Source organism: Tamandua tetradactyla, chromosome 4 (assembly GCF_023851605.1).
Source record: "Tamandua tetradactyla isolate mTamTet1 chromosome 4, mTamTet1.pri, whole genome shotgun sequence".
Lineage (NCBI taxonomy): Eukaryota > Metazoa > Chordata > Mammalia > Pilosa > Myrmecophagidae > Tamandua > Tamandua tetradactyla.
In genome coordinates this window covers 71,799,889-71,806,532 of record NC_135330.1, presented here as the reverse complement: position 1 = coordinate 71,806,532, position 6,644 = coordinate 71,799,889, and the positions used below count along the sequence as shown (strand labels likewise).

Sequence of the window (6,644 nt, the reverse complement as noted above, 5' to 3'; positions counted from 1 at the left end):
ACACAAATGGACATTTGCACACCAATGTTTATAGCAGCATTATTTACAATTCACAAGAGACAGAAGCAGCCCAAATGTCCATCAACAAATGGGTGGCTAAAAAAGCTGTGGTACATACATGCTATGGAATATTACACAGCTGTAAGGCAGAATAAAGACATGAAGCATGTAACAATGTGGATGGACCTAGAGGACATTATGCTGAGTGAGATTAGCCAGAAACAAAAGGATAAATACTGTATGGTCTCACTGATAAGAACTAATATTAATGAATGAACCTGAAGAATTTCAGTTAAGAACAGAGGTCATTAGGAGATAGAAATAGGGTAGATATTGGGTCATTGGAGCTGAAGGGATACAGATTGTGCAATAGGACTGATTGTAAAAATTCAGAAATGGATAGCCCAATACTACCTGATTGTAGCACAATAATGTAAGCACACTGAATGAAGCTGAATGTGAGAAGGATAGAAGGAGGAGGGCGGGGGCACATATGAAGCCAGAAGGAAAAATGGATGATAAAGATGGTATAATCCAGGAATGCCTAGAGTGTACAATGATAGTGACTAAATGTACAAATTAAAAAATGTTTTTGCATGAGGAAAAACAAAGGAATGTCAGTATTGCAGGGTGTTGAAAATAGATGGTCATTCATATTTTAAAACTTCAACCTCTGTATGAAACTAAAGCAAAAAATGTTTATTTGATATAAAACATATTTTGACTAGTGCATTTCTTAATATAACTTATATGGACAGGTCAATTGAATACCATAAGTATGTGGAACATTGCATAGGGCATGAGATTTTGTAGGTTTGTCCAGTGTGATGCCCTAATAAATCCCAGAGTGATCTGAACAGTGAATAAAAAAGTATTTACAAAGTCCCCTTGGAGGAATGGCAAGAAAGGGAGAAAATTCAAATTCCCCATTTGGAGAATTCCTGATATTCTAGGAAGCAGTGGGGACAACCAACTCAATAGGCCAAGCCCTCAATCTTGGGGTTTGTTCATATGAAACTTATCCCTGCAAAGGATAGGCTATGCCTACTTAAAATTAAGTCTAAGAGTAACCCCCAGAGAACATTTTTTTGTTGCTCAGATGTGGGTTATCTCTGTCTCAGCCAACAGAGCAAGCAAACTCACTGCCCTCCCCCTCTCTATGTGGACATGACTCCCAGGAGTGTAAACCTCCCTGGCAATGTGGGACAGAAATCCTAATATGAGCTGAGACTAAGCATCAAGGGATTGAGAAAACCTTCTCAACCGAAAGGGGGAAGAAAGAAATGAGACAAAATAAAGTATCAGTGGCTGAGATTTTTCAAACAGTCAAGAGGTTATCCTGGAGGTTATTCTTACACATTATATAGATATCCCCCTTTTAGTTAAAGGTATATTAGAAAGGCTGGAGGGAAGTGTCTGAAACTGTAGAGCTGTGTTCCAGTAGCCATTTTTCTTGAATATGATTGTCTAATGATGTAGCTTTCGCAATGTGACTGTGTGATTATGAAAACCTTGTGTCTGATACCCTTTTTTTTTCCTACATGGGTAAGTACTGGGAATTGAACCCGGGTCTCTGTGTATGGCAGATGAGAACTCTGCCACTGAGCCACTGTTGCCTACCCCGATGCTCCTTTTATCTATGGTATGGACAGATGAGTAAAACACATGAATTAAAAATAAATAAATAATAGGGGGAGCAAAGGTTAAGATAAATTAAGTAGATTGAAATACTGGTGATTAATGAAAGGGAGTGGTAAGGGGTACAGAAAAAATAGAGGGAGCAAAGATTAAAATATACTGGGTAGATGGAAATACTAGTGGTCAAAGAGAAGGAGGGGCAAGGAGTATGGTATGTATACATTTTTTTCTTTTTTCTTTTTATTTCTTTTTCTGGAGTGATGCAAATATTCTAAGAAATGATCATGGTGATGAATATGCAATTATGTGATGATATTGTGAGTCACTGATTATATACCAAGAATGGAATGTTCATATGATAAGAATGTTCGTGTTTGTATGATGTTATATTTTGTCAATAAAAATATTTTAAAAATTAAAAAACCACACATTTATATTAAAACAAACAAACAAAAAGATTGAAGGGACGCCACCTAAAAGTGAAGATTTGGTTTTGGGACAGGATCTCCTGTGTGAATCAAGCAATCTATAAGAGCTGTCCCTTCAGCAGTCTATGATTCTGTGACTTTCTACATCCATTCATGTGGATAATAGAATCCTCCAGAATCCCAATTACATATCCATGTGTCTCTTCTGTTAAAGAGAGAAAGGAAGATAACATTTTTGTGAGCCTGATATACCCCAAACTTGGTGCTAAGAATGACACATAATAGGATCATTTATTTTTGTTTTTTTCATTCCCCCTTCTCCACTCCTCCATCCTCCCCTCCCCCAATAACCTCTAACCTCTTTCTATCTCTGTGAGTTGCTATTTTTAGTCATCTCTTGTTTTAAATGTTTTTATTGACAAATGTTCATACACATACAATTGAGACATGGTGTACAATCAGTGGCTCTCAGTATCATCAAGTTATATATTCATCACCATTATCATTTTTAGAACATTTGCATCACTACAGAAAAATAAATAAAAAGAAAAAAACTCATAAATTCCATAACCTTTACCATTCTTTCTCATTGGCCACTAGCATTTTAGTTTATTCAATTTTTTTTATCCCTCCTCTCCCCTATTATTTATTTATTATCCACATTTTTTTACTCATCTGTCCATACCCTGGATGAAAGGAGCATCAGAAACAAGTTTTTCACAATCACACAGTCACATTGTAAAAGCTATATATATCATTGTACAATAGCCTTCAAGAATCAAGGCTACTGGAACACAGCTCAATGGTTTCAGGTACTTACCTCCAGCCACTCTAATACACCATAAACTAAAAAGGAATATCTATATAATGCATAAGAATAACATCCAGGATAACTATTGATTCTATTTGAAATCTCTCAGCCACTGAAACTTTGTCTCATTTCTTTCTTCCTCCTTTTGATCAAGAAAGCTTTCTCAATCCCATGATGCCAGATCCTGACAAATCCCAGGAGTTCTGTCCCACATTGCCAGGGACATTTACACCCCTGGGAGTCATGTCCCACATAGGGGTGGGGGGCAGTGAATTCACCTGCTGAGTTGGTTTAGAGAGAGACCACATCTGAGCAACAAAAGAGATTCTCTGGGGGTGACTCTTAGGCATAATTATAAGTAAGTTAACTTATCCTTTGCAGGAGAAAGTATCATAGAGGTTGTGTTAGTTAGATTCAGTTGTCAACTTGGCCAGGTGAGCATACCTAGTCTTGTTGCTGTGGACATAAGCCAATGGTACGTGAACCTCATCTGTTGCCAATTACATCTGCAGTCAGCTAGGAGGCGTGTCTGCTGCAATGAGTGACGTTTGACTTAATTGGCTGGTGCATAAATGAGAGAGCGCAATGTTGCACAGCCAAGCAGCTCGGCATTCCTCATCTCAGCACTAGCAGCTCAGCCCAGGCCTTTGGAGATGCAGAAAGAAGTCACCCCGGGGAAAGTTGTTGGAACCCAGGGGCCTGGAGAGAAGACCAGTAGAGACCATCTTGTGCCTTCCACGTAAGAAAGAACCTCAGTGGAAAGTTAGCTGCCTTTCCTCTGAAGAACCAACAAAATAAATCCCCTTTTATTAAAAGCCAATTCATCTCTGGTGTGTCACATTCCAGCAGCTAGCAAACCAGAACAGAGGTGAACCCCAAGATCAAGGGCTCAGCCTATTGCTTTGGTTGTCCCCACTGCTTGAGAAAATATCAGGAATTCTCCAAATGGGTAAGTTGAACCTTTCCTCTTTTTTCCCCACTCCCCCAAGGGGACCTTGCAAATACATATTTATTTACTGCCCAAATTACTCTGGGATATATCAGGGCATCATACTAACATGGACAAACCAACAAGATCTCATGCCCTATTCAAGATTCCATGTACTTATAGTGTTCAACTAAACTGACCATACAAGTTAAATTAGGTAATGTACTACCCAAAATATAAGTTTTGCACCAAATAAACATCTCTTCCTCACAGAAGTTGAAGTTTTAAAATATGGACCTTTTCTTCCTTTATGCTGTTTTCTGATTTATCTTAGTCCTATCCAGGTCAGTTTCATCCATATCTCTAGTTGAAGTCTGATCCCTTTTTCAACTTTTTAAATAATTCCTGTATGGGGTACTGCTGACTTTCCTAGCTCCAGAGCTCTAACTCTGAGTCTCAAGCATCACATAAATACCCAAAGTTTCTGGGAATGACCTGGTTAGATGCAAACAACTCAGTATCTCAGAATTTAGAAATAACAGTTACAACTCCTGAATATACATGTTGTTATAAAAGAGTTTACAAACTAGGACCCTTTACAATAAGCCCCAACCTGATAACCCATGCTCTCGACTTCAATCCACTGAGCTTTTATACTATATAGTTAGTCCACTTGAGTGAGGCATGATAATATTTGTCTTTTTGTTCCTGACATTTCATTCAACATACAGTACTTAAGGCTCATTCACCTAGTTGCATGCCTCACAACTTCATTCCTTCTTGCAGCTACTTAGTAGTTGGACTGTATGTATATACCACAGTTCCCCCTTCCTTCCTCATTGTTGTACCCATAGGCCACTTTCATGCATTGTAAATCACAAACACTACTGCCACAAACACCAGTGTGCAAATCTTCATTCGTGTCCCCACATTCAGTACTCTGGGTATATTCTAGTCATCTCTTAATAAGTGACATCATACAATTTTTTTTTTTTTTAAATATGGAAGGCTTCACGAATTTGTGTGTCTTCCTTGCACAGGGGCCATGCTATCATACAACTTTTGTCCTTATGTGTTGTTCTAGTTTGCTGGCTGCCAGAATGCAACAAACCAGAGATGGATTGGCTTTTAATGAAAGGGGATTTATTTTGTTAGTTCTTCAGAGGAAAGGCAGCTAACTTTCAACTGAGGTTCTTTCTTACATGGGAAGGCACAGGATGGTCTCTGCTGGCCTTCTCTGCAGCTTCTGGGTTCCACCAACTTTCCCTGGGGTGATTTCTTTCTGTATCTCCAAAGGCCTGGGCTGAGCTGCCAGTGCTGAAATGAGGTATGCTAAGCTGCTTGGGCTGTGCTACGTTGCCCTCTTTCATTTAAGCACCAGCCAATTAAATCAAACATCATTCATTGCAGCAGGCACACCTCCTAGCCAACTGCAGATGTTATAAGCAACAGATGAGGTTCACTTACCATTGGCTCATGTCCACAGCAACAGAACTAGATGCCTTCACCTGGCCAAGTTACCAACTGAATCTAACTACTACATGTGTCTTGCTTGTTTAACTGAATTTCAAAGTTCTTCCATGTTGCAGTTTGTCTCATTAACTTCATTTTTTCTTATGGCAAATAATATTCCAGTGTTTACAATATACCACATTTTAAAATTCATTAATCTGTTGATAAGCATTTGGGTTGATTCCAGCTTTTGGCTAGTGTTAATACTGCTGTTAGAAACATTGGTGTAGAAGAGTCTGCTTATTACTTTGTTCACTCATTTGGGTACATACCTAGAAGTAAGATGGCTGGGTCAAATGGTAATTCTATATCTAACTCTTGAAGGGATGCCATGTTGCTGATTCAGACAGTGGCTTAACCATTTTACATTCCCACCAGCAATTCACTATAGTTAGAACTTTTCTGCATTCTCTCCAAAACCTGTTATTTTCCATTAAAAAAAAAAGCCATCCTTGTGGGTATGAAGTGATATCTCATTGTTTTAATTTGCATTCCCTAATGGCTAATGATGTTGCACATCTTTTCATGTGTTTCTTGGCCATTTGTATATCTTCTTTGGAGAAATGTCCATTCAAGTCCTTGCCCATTTACTAATCATGTTGTTTTTCTTTTTGTTACTGAATTGTAGGAGTTCTTTATATAATTCTGGATATTAAACCCTTATCTGATATATATTTGAAACTTTTTTGCTCATTCTATATGTTGTCATTTCCACATTGTTTATAATTTCCTTCAGTGCACAAAAAGCTTTAAATTTGATGAAATAAAATTTATCCATTGTTTCTTTTGTTGCTCATGCATTTGGTGTCATATCTAAGAATCCATTGCTGAATCCCAGATCATGAAGATATGCCCCTGTGCCAGTTTAAAAGTGTTGTGTGCCCCAGAAAAGCCATGTTCATTAATCCTCATTCAATATTGTTGGGTGGGATCTTTTGATTAAGTTATTTCCATGGAGACATGACCCACCTAATTGCAGCTGGGGCATTTTGATTAGGTGGTTTCCATGGACATGTGTCTCCATCCATTCAAGGTGGGTAGCTTTTTGGAGTCCTGTAAAAGGGAACTATTTTGGAAAAATCTTCAGAGCCAAGACAGTCAGAGAACTTTGGAGATGCAGAAGGAAAACACTCCCAGGGAAGTCTTATGAAATGACAAGCCAGGAGAAAAAGCTAGCAGACATCACCACATACCTTCCCAGCTAAGAGAGATGTTCTGGATGGTGTCAGCCTTTCTTGAGTTGAAGTTGTTGGTGCCTTACTTTGAACATTTTCTTGGCCATAGAATTGTAAACTTACAACTTAATAAATTCCCTTTTTAAAGGCTG

At 38.4% G+C, this 6,644-nt stretch overlaps 1 non-coding gene across 1 annotated transcript; it reads right to left on the bottom strand.

Moving 5' to 3' along the window:
• Positions 1 to 4,800: 4,800 nt before the first annotated feature.
• LOC143681935 (U6 spliceosomal RNA) lies at positions 4,801 to 4,912 on the bottom strand. The gene has a single exon (XR_013174971.1). It is a non-coding gene; the product is annotated as a U6 spliceosomal RNA (small nuclear RNA).
• Between the last annotated feature and the right edge of the window lie 1,732 nt (positions 4,913 to 6,644).